The 12,714-nt window shown below is 54.3% G+C and overlaps 1 protein-coding gene across 1 annotated transcript in view; it reads right to left on the bottom strand.

Moving 5' to 3' along the window:
* LOC128697404 (uncharacterized) overlaps positions 1-12,714 on the bottom strand; it is a 924,312-nt gene that overhangs the window by 188,049 nt on the left and 723,549 nt on the right. The gene's annotated exons all lie outside the window — the stretch shown is intronic.

Raw genomic sequence — 12,714 nt, forward strand, 5'->3', positions numbered from 1 at the left:
GGAACTTGTATACTACGTTGGTTATATGGATGCCGGGGCACCTCATGGAGAAGACCCGGACCGGGACTACATCCGCGACTCACTTTAAACTCGACAATATATGGATGGTGAAATGTTTAGAAAGTTGCCTATAAGTTATTACTATTGTTATTAACACATCGGCCGTTTCCCACCAAGGCAGGGTGGCCCGAAAACGAAAAACTTTCATCATTCACTCCATCACTCCCACACTCCTCCTCCAGAGTGCAGACACTGTCCTTCCCATCTCCAGGACTCAAGTCTGGGCTGCCTGTTTCCCTGAATCCCTTCATAAATATTACGCTGCTCACACTCCAACAGCACGTCAAGTCCTAAAAACCCTTTGTCTCTATTCGCTCCCATCTAACACCCTCACGCATACTTGCTGGAAGTCCAAGCCCCTCGCACACAAAACCTCCTTTACCCCTTCCCTCCAACTTTTCCTAGACCGACCTTTACCCCGCCTTCCACCCACTTATATAACGCAAAAACTGGCATATGCAGCTGTTGTGGGTGCCCACACCTGAAAAAAGTATAGAAAACGTTAAAAAACTACAAAATGGCTGCCAGAGTTGATCACTATCAGCCATGATTGAAGGTTGAAAACATTCATACCCCATGTTGACTGATAGCAGGGAAGGAAGAACATATAACCACAAATATAGTGTTGCAAGGAATTGAAAGCGCAGCTTTATTAATATCTGCAACATAAACAAGAGACCACAGTTGCGAACTGAAGAGGGTAAAAAAGTAGAGCGGAAAGGATAGTAGAGAAGTGTTCTGAACAGTGTGACTGACCAGTGGAATAACACCCCGAGGCCCCTCTAGCAACGCCAATATGTTAAATTAGACACATGTGCAACTCTTGGGTATCTTTATTGAGGAAACGTTTTGCCACACAGTGGCTTCATCAGTCCATACAAAGGAGAAACTTGAAGAACAGGAGGAGAATGAGGTAATCAGTCCCTCAGCCTTGAGTCGATGTGGTCAGTCCATCAATCTTGAATAGAATACGGCATAGGAGCCATCCTTTGTATGGACTGATGAAGCCACTGTGTGGCGAAACGTTTCCTCAATAAAGATACCCAAGAGTTGCACATGTGTCTAATTTATCAAAATGTCGGTTCTCTGAACCATTCATCTACAACTCCAATATCCAGTGGAAGATAAAACAAATGTATATATAATAGGAAGCAGAGTTACGAACAGGAAGCTACAAAAACGTAACTACAGAAAGTGTCAACCAATCATGTTGATATTTTCTGTTCAACATTGTGAGAAAAAACAGAGGTTTGATCCTGCAATTTTCTCTTATACGCTTAAAGATTTGTTTTTATTTATGGTAATGTAAAAATTATTAATTCTGTACCCAAAAAACCTTAGGAAACTTATCTAACCTTATTATAACGAGAGAATTTTTTTAGACTAATCTAATTAAATATATTTTAGGTAAGTTTATTATAATTTAATAATAAACGAAATATATTTTTTTTCGTTAGGTTCAGAATGATTTTTGCGAAATTATTGCATACACAAATTTTTGCTTGCCTTACTAGGCAAGAAGAGCGTTGCTACTGAAGCCAAAATCGCAAGTTTATCCTATTCGGCACGACACACACACAAATATATATATATATATATATATATATATATATATATATATATATATATATATATATATATATATATATATATATATATATAAAAACCCAACACTCGATGAATATGACGCACACCTGAGATCAACTTTTAAGAAGGCACTGAACCTGTCACTAGAGGATGAGCAATGGGATCAGGCAACCCTCCCAGTGCGACTGGGAGGTATAGGGGTGCGTAAAGCAACGCATGTTGCTTTACCTGCTTTTCTGTCTTCGTGTTTGGCTTCCAGTGCATTAGTCAAGAAGATAGTGCCCGAACGCTTGAGAGACTTGGTAGGAGCTCAAGACCCCAGGTTTACTGAAGCAGCAATTCGGTGGGACACCCTTACAGACTCCTCCAGTAGACCAGCTCCTCCCAAACAGCACAAACAGTCCCACTGGGACAAACCGATCATGGAAAAAATCGCCAACACAATGCTCTCCAATGCTTCAGGTAAGAACAAAGCTCGTCTCCTGGCAGTGAAGGCACCACACTCAGGAGATTTCCTGTTAGCTGTTCCCAATTCCTCCCTGGGCACCCGTCTCGACCCAGAGGCCATTCGGATTGGTGTTGCTCTTCGCCTAGCCACCCCCATCCTCACCGAACATAGGTGTATTTGCGGCAGGGCGACAGCTGATCAATTCGGACTTCCTGGTCTCGTGTGTCACACAGCAGAAGGGAATTATGCCAGACATGAGGAGATCAATGACATAATAAAGAGAAGCCTCGCCACAGCCCGTTGCCCAGCTCAACGGGAACCCCATGTACAGAGGTCTGATGGAAGTCAAAAGCGTCCTGATGGAGCCACTATGCTACCCTGGAAGGATGGAAAGCAGATTGCCTGGGACTACACCTGTGCTGCCACATTGGCAGACACCTACTTGCCATACTCTGTAGTGGAAGGGGGTGGAGCTGCCAGCCACAGGGAGACCCAGAAGATCCGAAAATATGAAGACCTTCCCCCTTGCTATAACTTCATTCCAATAGGGTCGGAGACCCTTGGAGCATGGGGCAAGTGTGCTCTAAAGTTCCTCAAAGAGCTGGGTGAAAAGCTCATCATAGAAACCAAGGACCACAGGGCGACCAGCTTCCTCTTTCAGAGACTCAGTGTTGCGATCCAGAGAGGAAATGCCTGCAGCATTCTGGGCACGCGGCCCACCGCAGGGGAGCTGGACGAAGTATTCGAGATGTAGCTCTGAGTTACCTATGTTGTTTTACTTTGTATCATATTTTTGTGAATGTTTCGTCAATGTATTTTGTCTTTAAATAAAATATATATATATATATATATATATATATATATATATATATATATATATATATATATATATATATATATATATAAGCAGAGCCAATTAGCATGTACTATCTGACAATGAACCATGACGTCATAATTAGCACTGACAAGCAAACAAATCAGCAGCCAGAGATTGCACCTGACGCCCTGTGACGTCACTATTAGATGGAACACACTAACCAATCAGAAGCCAGAGATCCAGACCAAACTCTACGTAAAACATAAATAAAGGAAAACATAGATGAAGGAGCAGCTTAATGTTATCAGGAAGTTCTTGTTACAGTCTGGAACCTTATTTTCTGCCTCTTTCAGCCTGCCTGTCAGCCTGCCTGTCAGCCTGCTTGTCAACCCACATGCCTACCTGTTTCCTTGCCAGCCTACATGCCAGTCTGCTAGTCAGCCTAAATGCCTACCTGCTTCTCAGCCTACCTGCCTGCTTTTCAGCCTACCTGCCTGCTTCTCAGCCTACCTGCCTGCTTCTCAGCCTACCTGCCTGCTTCTCAGCCTACCTGCCTGCTTCTCAGCCTACCTGCCTGCTTCTCAGCCTACCTGCCTGCTTCTCAGCCTACCTGCCTGCTTCTCAGCCTACCTGCCTGCTTCTTAGCCTACCTGCCTGCTTCTCAGCCTACCTGCCTGCTTCTCAGCCTACCTGCCTGCTTCTCAGCCTACCTGCCTGCTTCTCAGCCTATATATGTTTTCCTCTCTCTTTTTGTTTCAGAAAATACTGCGAAAGTTGCGACAGAGAGAAGAATAGGAAATCAGTTTGTAGGAGCTGGAAGAGGCAGTACAGGGAGAGAGGCGAGGGATGAGATGAACTGAAGAAGATGGTGGAAGATGACGAGAGGGGATGGTAGACAGTGACAACGTAAGAGAGGACAGTCACTGTCCCAAGTCACTGTCCCTCCCAAGTCACTGACTACCCCAAGTCACTGCCTACCCCCAAGTCACTGCCTACCCCAAGTCACTGCCTACCACTAAGTCACTGTCTACCCCAGGTCACTGACTACCCCAAGTCACTGCCTACCCCAAGTCACTGCCTACCACTAAGTCACTGCCCAACCCAAGTCACTGCCTACCCCAAGTCACTGCCTACCCCAAGTCACTGACTACCCCAAGTCACTGACTACCCCAAGTCACTGCCTACCCCAAGTCACTGCCTACCCCAAGTCACTGCCTACCCCAAGTCACTGCCTACCCCAAGTCACTGCCTACCCCAAGTCACTGCCTACCCCAAGTCACTACCTACCCCCAAGTCACTGACTACCCCAAGTCACTGCCTACCCCAAGTCACTGACTACCCCAAGTCACTGACCACCCCAAGTCACTGACTACCCCAAGTCACTGCCTACCAATAAGTCACTGCCTACCCCAAGTCACTGCCTACCACTAAGACACTGCCTACCCCAAGTCACTGCCTACCCCAAGTCACTGACTACCCCAAGTCACTGCCTACCACTAAGACACTGCCTACCCCAAGTCACTGCCTACCCCAAGTCACTGACTACCCCAAGTCACTGACCACCCCAAGTCACTTACTACCCCAAGTCACTGCCTACCCCTAAGTCACTGCCTACCCCTAAGTCACTGCCTACCCCAGGTCACTGACTACCCCAAGTCACTGCCTACCTCTCCCACTCACACTGCAGCAATATTACCCCCTCACCACCCGCCTCATTTTACCCACGTAAAAAAATGAATTTCCCTAAAAAATTCCATCTGCGAAAAATCTCATTACTTTCAGTGTTTCCCCCACTAGAAAAAAAAAAACAGCCCTTACCCACTGCTGAGTCCTAATAACCCCCCCCCCCTCGTCCCCCCTCCCACTTAATCATCCCGAGAAAGGCAATGTACAATAAAAAAATTCAACTTCGTATAGCGTCAAACACGTAATTAACTGGGGACGGCGCCCCCGCGCCCGCCCAAAAATTAAATATTCCCTCAAAATCTAGTGGCAGTAGCAGAGACCAGAACGATGGTCCGTAATTCACAAGTGGGTCAGTGGGGGACACACTGGTACCAAATTTACCCACTGAAGCGACTTTGTAAGACAGCGAGGAATATTGTGCTGATGATAATATTAGTAATAATAATAGTATTATTAGTAATAATATTAGTAATAATAATATTAGTAATAATAATATTAGTAATAATAATATTAGTAATAATAATATTAGTAATAATAATAATATTAGTAATAATAATAATATTAGTAATAATAATATTAGTAATAATAATATTAGTAATAATAATATTAGTAATAATAATATTAGTAATAATAGTAAAATTAGTAATAATAGTAACAGCAATAATTATAATAGATATTAGTAATGATAAATAATAGCAATATAATCTAAAATTAATAATAATCATAATAATAATAATTTATACGGGAAAATCTCCAAATATTTTAGAGGTCGTTATAAAAGATTATAATGATGTTAAGTCGTCCAGAGCCCCGCCCTCACGACCCTGTCCTCACGACCCTGTCCTCACGACCCTGTCCTCACGACCCTGTCCCGCCCTCACGACCCTGCCCCGCCCTCACGACCCTGTCCTCACGACCCTGTCCCGCCCTCACGACCCTGCCCCGCCCTCACGACCCTGCCCCGCCCTCACGACCCTGCCCCGCCCTCACGACCCTTCCCCGCCCTCACGACCCTTCCCCGCCCTCACGACCCTGTCCCACCCTCACGACCCTGTCCCACCCTCACGACCCTGCCCCGCCCTCACGACCCTGTCCCACCCTCACGACCCTGCCCCGCCCTCACGACCCTTCCCCGCCCTCACGACCCTGCCCCGCCCTCACGACCCTGTCCCACCCTCACGACCCTGCCCCACCCTCACGACCCTGGACCCCCCTCACGACCCTGTCCCACCCTCACGACCCTGCCCCGCCCTCACGACCCTGTCCCACCCTCACGACCCTGCCCCGCCCTCACGACCCTGGCCCCCCCTCACGACCCAGCCCCACCCTCACGACCCTGTCCCACCCTCACGACCCTGCCCCACCCTCACGACCCTGCCCCGCCCTCACGACCCTGCCCCACCCTCACGACCCTGTCCCGCCCTCACGACCCTGGCCCGCCCTCACGACCCTGTCCCACCCTCACGACCCTGTCCCACCATCACGACACTGACCCGCCATCACGACACTTCCCCGCCCTCACGACACTGCCCCGCCCTCACGACCCTGCCCCGCCCTCACGACCCTGCACCGCCCTCACGACCCTTCACCGCCCTCACGACCCTGCCCCGCCCTCACGACCCTGCCCCGCCCTAACGACCCTGCCCCGCCCTCACGACCCTGCCCCACCCTCACGACCCTGTCCCGCCCTCACGACCCTGCCCCGCCCTCACGACCCTGTCCCGCCCTCACGACCCTGTCCCGCCCACACGACCCTGTCCCACCCTCACGACCCTGCCCCGCCCTCACGACCCTGCCCCACCCTCACGACCCTGCCCCACCCTCACGACCCTGTCCCGCCCTCACGACCCTGCCCCGCCCTCACGACCCTGTCCCGCCCTCACGACCCTGTCCCGCCCTCACGACCCTGTCCCGCCCTCACGACCCTATCCCGCCCTCACGACCCTGCCCCGCCCTCACGACCCTGCCCCACCCTCACGACCCTGTCCCGCCCTCACGACCCTGTCCCGCCCTCACGACCCTGTCCCGCCCTCACGACCCTGCCCCGCCCTCACGACCCTGCCCCACCCTCACGACCCTGCCCCACCCTCACGACCCTGTCCCGCCCTCACGACCCTTCCCCGCCCTCACGACCCTGCCCCGCCCTCACGACCCTGTCCCACCCTCACGACCCTGCCCCGCCCTCACGACCCTGCCCCACCCTCACGACCCTGCCCCACCCTCACGACCCTGCCCCGCCCTCACGACCCTGTCCCGCCCTCACGACCCTGCCCCACCCTCACGACCCTGTCCCACCCTCACGACCCTGTCCCGCCCTCACGACCCTGCCCCGCCCTCACGACCCTGTCCCACCCTCACGACCCTGCCCCGCCCTCACGACCCTGCCCCACCCTCACGACCCTGTCCCACCCTCACGACCCTGTCCCACCCTCACGACCCTGCCCCACCCACACGACCCAGACCCACCCTCACGACCCTGCCCCACCCTCACGACCCTGTCCCGCCCTCACGACCCTGCCCCGCCCTCACGACCCTGTCCCGCCCTCACGACCCTGCACCACCCTCACGACCCTGTCCCACCCTCACGACCCTGCCCCGCCCTCACGACCCTGCCCCGCCCTCACGACCCTGTCCCACCCTCACGACCCTGCCCCGCCCTCACGACCCTGCCCCACCCTCACGACCCTGCCCCACCCTCACGACCCTGCCCCGCCCTCACGACCCTGTCCCGCCCTCACGACCCTGCCCCACCCTCACGACCCTGTCCCGCCCTCACGACCCTGTCCCGCCCTCACGACCCTGTCCCGCCCTCACGACCCTGCCCCGCCCTCACGACCCTGTCCCGCCCTCACGACCCTGTCCCGCCCTCACGACCCTGTCCCACCCTCACGACCCTGTCCCCCCCTCACGACCCTGTCCCGCCCTCACGACCCTGTCTCGCCCTCACGACCCTGCCCCGCCCTCACGACCCTGTCCCACCCTCACGACCCTGTCCCACCCTCACGACCCTGTCCCACCCTCACGACCCTGTCCCACCCTCACGACCCTGTCCCGCCCTCACGACCCTGTCCCGCCCTCACGACCCTGTCACGCCCTCACGACCCTGTCCCACCCTCACGACCCTGTCCCACCCTCACGACCCTGTCCCACCCTCACGACCCTGTCCCGCCCTCACGACCCTGTCCCGCCCTCACGACCCTGTCTCGCCCTCACGACCCTGTCCCGCCCTCACGACCCTGTCCTCACGACCCTGTCCCGCCCTCACGACCCTGTCCTCACGACCCTGTCCCGCCCTCACGACCCTGTCCTCACGACACTGTCCCGCCCTCACGACCCTGTCAAGCCCTCACGACCCTGCCCCTCCCTCACGACCCTGCCCCGCCCTCACGACCCTTCCCCGCCCGCACCACCCTACCCCCTCACGACACTGCCCTGCCCTCACGACCCTGCCCCGCCCTCACGACCCTGTCCCACCCTCACGACCCTGTTCCGCCCTCACGACCCTGCCCCGCCCTCACGACCCTGTCCCGCCCTCACGACCCTGTCCCGCCCTCACGACCCTGTCCCGCCCTCACGACCCTGTCCTCACGACCCTGTCCCGCCCTCACGACCCTGTCCTCACGACCCTGTCCCGCCCTCACGACCCTGTCCCGCCCTCACGACCCTGTCCTCACGACACTGTCCCGCCCTCACGACCCTGTCCCGCCCTCACGACCCTGCCCCGCCCTCACGACCCTGCCCCGCCCTCACGACCCTACCCCCTCACGACACTGCCCCGCCCTCACGACCCTGGCCCGCCCTCACGACCCTGCCCCGCCCTCACGACACTGCCCACCCTCACGACCCTGCCACGCCCTCACGACACTGCCACGCCCTCACGACACTGCCCCGCCCTCACGACACTGCCCCGCCATCACGACACTGCCCCGCCATCACGACACTGACCCGCCATCACGACACTGCCCCGCCATCACAACACTGCCACGCCCTCACGACACTACCCCGCCATCACAACACTGCCCCGCCATCACAACACTGCCCCGCCATCACAACACTGCCCCACCATCACAACACTGCCCCACCATCACAACTCTGACCCGCCATCACGACACTGCCCCGCCATCACGACACTGCCCCGCCATCACGACACTGCCCCGCCATCACGACACTGCCCCGCCATCACAACACTGACCCGCCATCACAACACTGCCCCGCCATCACAACACTGCCCCGCCCTCACAACACTGCCCCGCCCTCACAACACTGCACCGCCCTCACAGCACTGCCCCGCCCTCACACCACTGCCCCGCCATCACAACACTGCCCCACCATCACAACGCTGACCCGCCATCACAACACTGCCCCACCATCACAACACTGACCCGCCATCACAACACTGCCCCGCCATCACAACACTGCCCCACCATCACAACACTGCCCCACCATCACAACGCTGACCCGCCATCACAACACTGCCCCGCCATCACAACACTGCCCCGCCATCACAACACTGCCCCGCCATCACAACACTGCCCCGCCATCACAACACTGCCCCACCATCACAACACTGCCCCGCCCTCACAACACTGTCCCGCCCTCACAACACTGCCCCGCCCTCACAACACTGCCCCGCCATCACAACACTGCCCCGCCCTCACAACACTGCCCCGCCCTCACAACACTGTCCCGCCCTCACAACACTGCCCGCCATCACAACACTGCCCCGCCCTCACAACACTGCCCCGCCCTCACAACACTGTCCCGCCCTCACACCACTGCCCCGCCATCACAACACTGCCCCGCCCTCACAACACTGCCCCGCCCTCACAACACTGCCCCGCCCTCACAACACTGCCCCGCCCTCACAACACTGCCCCGCCCTCACAACACTGCCCCGCCCTCACGACACTGCCCCGCCATCACGACACTGCCCCGCCATCACAACACTGCCCCGCCATCACAACACTGCCCCGCCATCACAACACTGCCCCGCCATCACAACACTGCCCCACCATCACAACGCTGACCCGCCATCACAACGCTGACCCGCCATCACAACACTGCCCCGCCATCACAACACTGCCCCGCCATCACAACACTGACCCGCCATCACAACACTGCCCCGCCATCACAACACTGCCCCGCCCTCACAACACTGCCCCGCCCTCACAACAGGTGTTTGTGGGGCAGTATGATAACAGCGGTGGCTGGAAGTCCTCGTCATGGTTTGGCGTTGGTGTAAGTAGGTGGGGGTGATATTTGGTAATTTAGGCCACAGGTTATTTTATTGGTTTTGGTCTCATGTTTACCTGTAAGGTCCTAGTGTGCAGAGGCCTGTAAGTTCTGGCATAGTACTCGTATAATGTTTTTGTCTGCTGGTAGACAGACCGACAGAAAGGTGAGGAAGTGTCATGGAGGCTCCCTTTTTGTAAACGATAGTATGTTACAAGTAGCAGTGTACTAGTAAACTAATATATATATATATATATATATATATATATATATATATATATATATATATATATATATATATATATATATATGTGTGTGTGTGTGTGTGTGTGTGTGTGTGTGTGTGTGTGTGTGTGTGTGTGTGTGTGTGTGTGTGTGTGTATAATTTATTTAGTCTAACAATACCACTGAGAGATGACCTTGGGAACAAAATTAATTTGCAAACATTTAATGGGAGGCCAGACGAGTGCTGATCGTGTTCTACTCCAGACCAGACCAGACCAGACTAGACCAGGGCAGCATTGATCAATTAGATGCGTGTGCAACATTTGGGTATCTTTATTCTTTACGGAATAAAGATACCCAGATGTTGCACAGGTGTCTAATTCACCTCGTCGGTATTGTGTAGCAGTTACACACCCGGCATCATTTCCTGCCCAGTCTCTGAGGCAGCAGTTAAATATCTATTATGCACCCTCCATACCCATCCTGTGGGCGGTAATCACAGGATTACAGAGGTACGTAATGGTTCCAGGGACTGTACCTCAACATTACAGAGGGCCATAATGGGTCCAGGGACTAGACCACAAAGTTTTGATAGTTGAACAGGTTAGAAAGGTAATGAATTACCACATGTTTCTGAGACAGCAGCAGCGTCACTTACATTCACCTTAATTAAAGCGGATTTTCTCAAAACATAGGTTTGGCACATTCTTGTTGCTTATTTTCAATGCCTCATTATTTCTAACGTCTCAGAATTTCTTTTAAATTATCTAAACTTTCACAAACTGCCTTGGACCCCTTGGAAGGGGCCCTGGACCCCTTGGGGATCTTTGGACCCCAGTTTGAGAACCAGGTACTGGTGAGAGGTGGACCCAGCAGCGCCTCCCCGCGGCACAACACTAGTGCGGCAGACATGGAAGTTAGCAACACACCAGGAGACGCTGGTGGAGAGGTTACAGCGAAAATGGAGAGGTTACACCGAGTAATGGAGAGGTTACAGCGAGTAATGGAGAGGCTACAGCGAGTAATGGAGAGGCTACAGCGAGTAATGGAGAGGCTACAGCGAGTAATGGAGAGGTTACAACGAGTAATGGAGAGGTTACAGCGAGTAATGGCGAGCTAAAATGAACTTACGATCAGTAGTGAACCAGGTTAAAATTATTGCTACCTGCTCTTTGCACCCGCTGACTAGTATTTCTGAACAACAGCAATAGAAGTAGCAGGAACAGGAACAGCGGCAGCAGAGGCAACGACAGCAGGACCAGGAGCAGCAGCAGGAAGAGCAGGAACAGCAGCAGGACCAGAAGCAGCAACATGAACAGTAGCAGCAACAGGAACAGCAGCAACAGGAGCAAGAACAGCAGCAACAGGAACAGCAGCAGCAGGAACAGCAACAGCAGCAGCAGGAACAGCAGCAGGAACAGCAGCAGCAGGAACAGCAGCAGCAGGAACAGCAGCAGCAGCAGCAGTGGTAACATGTTCTTGACGTGGTCTTTTCTCAGGACGGTTGCGGCTTATGATCTCACCTTGGGCTGCAGCAGTGGTGGCTTGTCTATCCTGCCAGGGTGGCTTGTCTATCCTGCCACGGTGGCTTGTCTATCCTGCCACGGTGGCTTGTCTATCCTGCCACGGTGGCTTGTCTATCCTGCCACGGTGGCTTGTCTATCCTGCCACGGTGGCTTGTCTATCCTGCAACGGTGGCTTGTCTATCCTGCCACGGTGGCTTGTCTATCCTGCCACGGTGGCTTGTCTATCCTGCCACGGTGGCTTGTCTATCCTGCCAAGGTGGCTTGTCTATCCTGCCAAGGTGGCTTGTCTATCCTGCCAAGGTGGCTTGTCTATCCTGCCAAGGTGGCTTGTCTATCCTGCCACGGTGGCTTGTCTATCCTGCCACGGTGGCTTGTCTATCCTGCCACGGTGGCTTGTCTATCCTGCCACGGTGGCTTGTCTATCCTGCCACGGTGGCTTGTCTATCCTGCCACGGTGGCTTGTCTATCCTGCCACGGTGGCTTGTCTATCCTGCCACGGTGGCTTGTCTATCCTGCCACGGTGGCTTGTCTATCCTGCAACGGTGGCTTGTTTATCCTGCCAAGGTGGCTTGTCTATCCTGCCAAGGTGGCTTGTCTATCCTGCCAAGGTGGCTTGTCTATCCTGCCACGGTGGCTTGTCTATCCTGCCACGATGGCTTGTCTATCCTGCCACGGTGGCTTGTCTATCCTGCCACGGTGGCTTGTCTATCCTGCAACGGTGGCTTGTCTATCCTGCCACGGTGGCTTGTCTATCCTGCCACGGTGGCTTGTCTATCCTGCCACGGTGGCTTGTCTATCCTGCAACGGTGGCTTGTCTATCCTGCCACGGTGGCTTGTCTATCCTGCCAAGGTGGCTTGTCTATCCTGCCAAGGTGGCTTGTCTATCCTGCCACGGTGGCTTGTCTATCCTGCCAAGGTGGCTTGTCTATCCTGCCAAGGTGGCTTGTCTATCCTGCCACGGTGGCTTGTCTATCCTGCAACGGTGGCTTGTCTCTCCTGCCAAGGTGGCTTGAACATCCTGCCAAGGCGAGTGGGGAGCTTGGTGCAGCAGCTCAGCACAGACTGAGAAAGGCTCACTCACCCAGAGTTCTCTTCAAAGGGATTTACTGTCACAAAGGTGAGGAATCAAACAC

The sequence above is a fragment of the Cherax quadricarinatus genome, chromosome 44 (assembly GCF_038502225.1).
Source record: "Cherax quadricarinatus isolate ZL_2023a chromosome 44, ASM3850222v1, whole genome shotgun sequence".
Taxonomy (NCBI): domain Eukaryota; kingdom Metazoa; phylum Arthropoda; class Malacostraca; order Decapoda; family Parastacidae; genus Cherax; species Cherax quadricarinatus.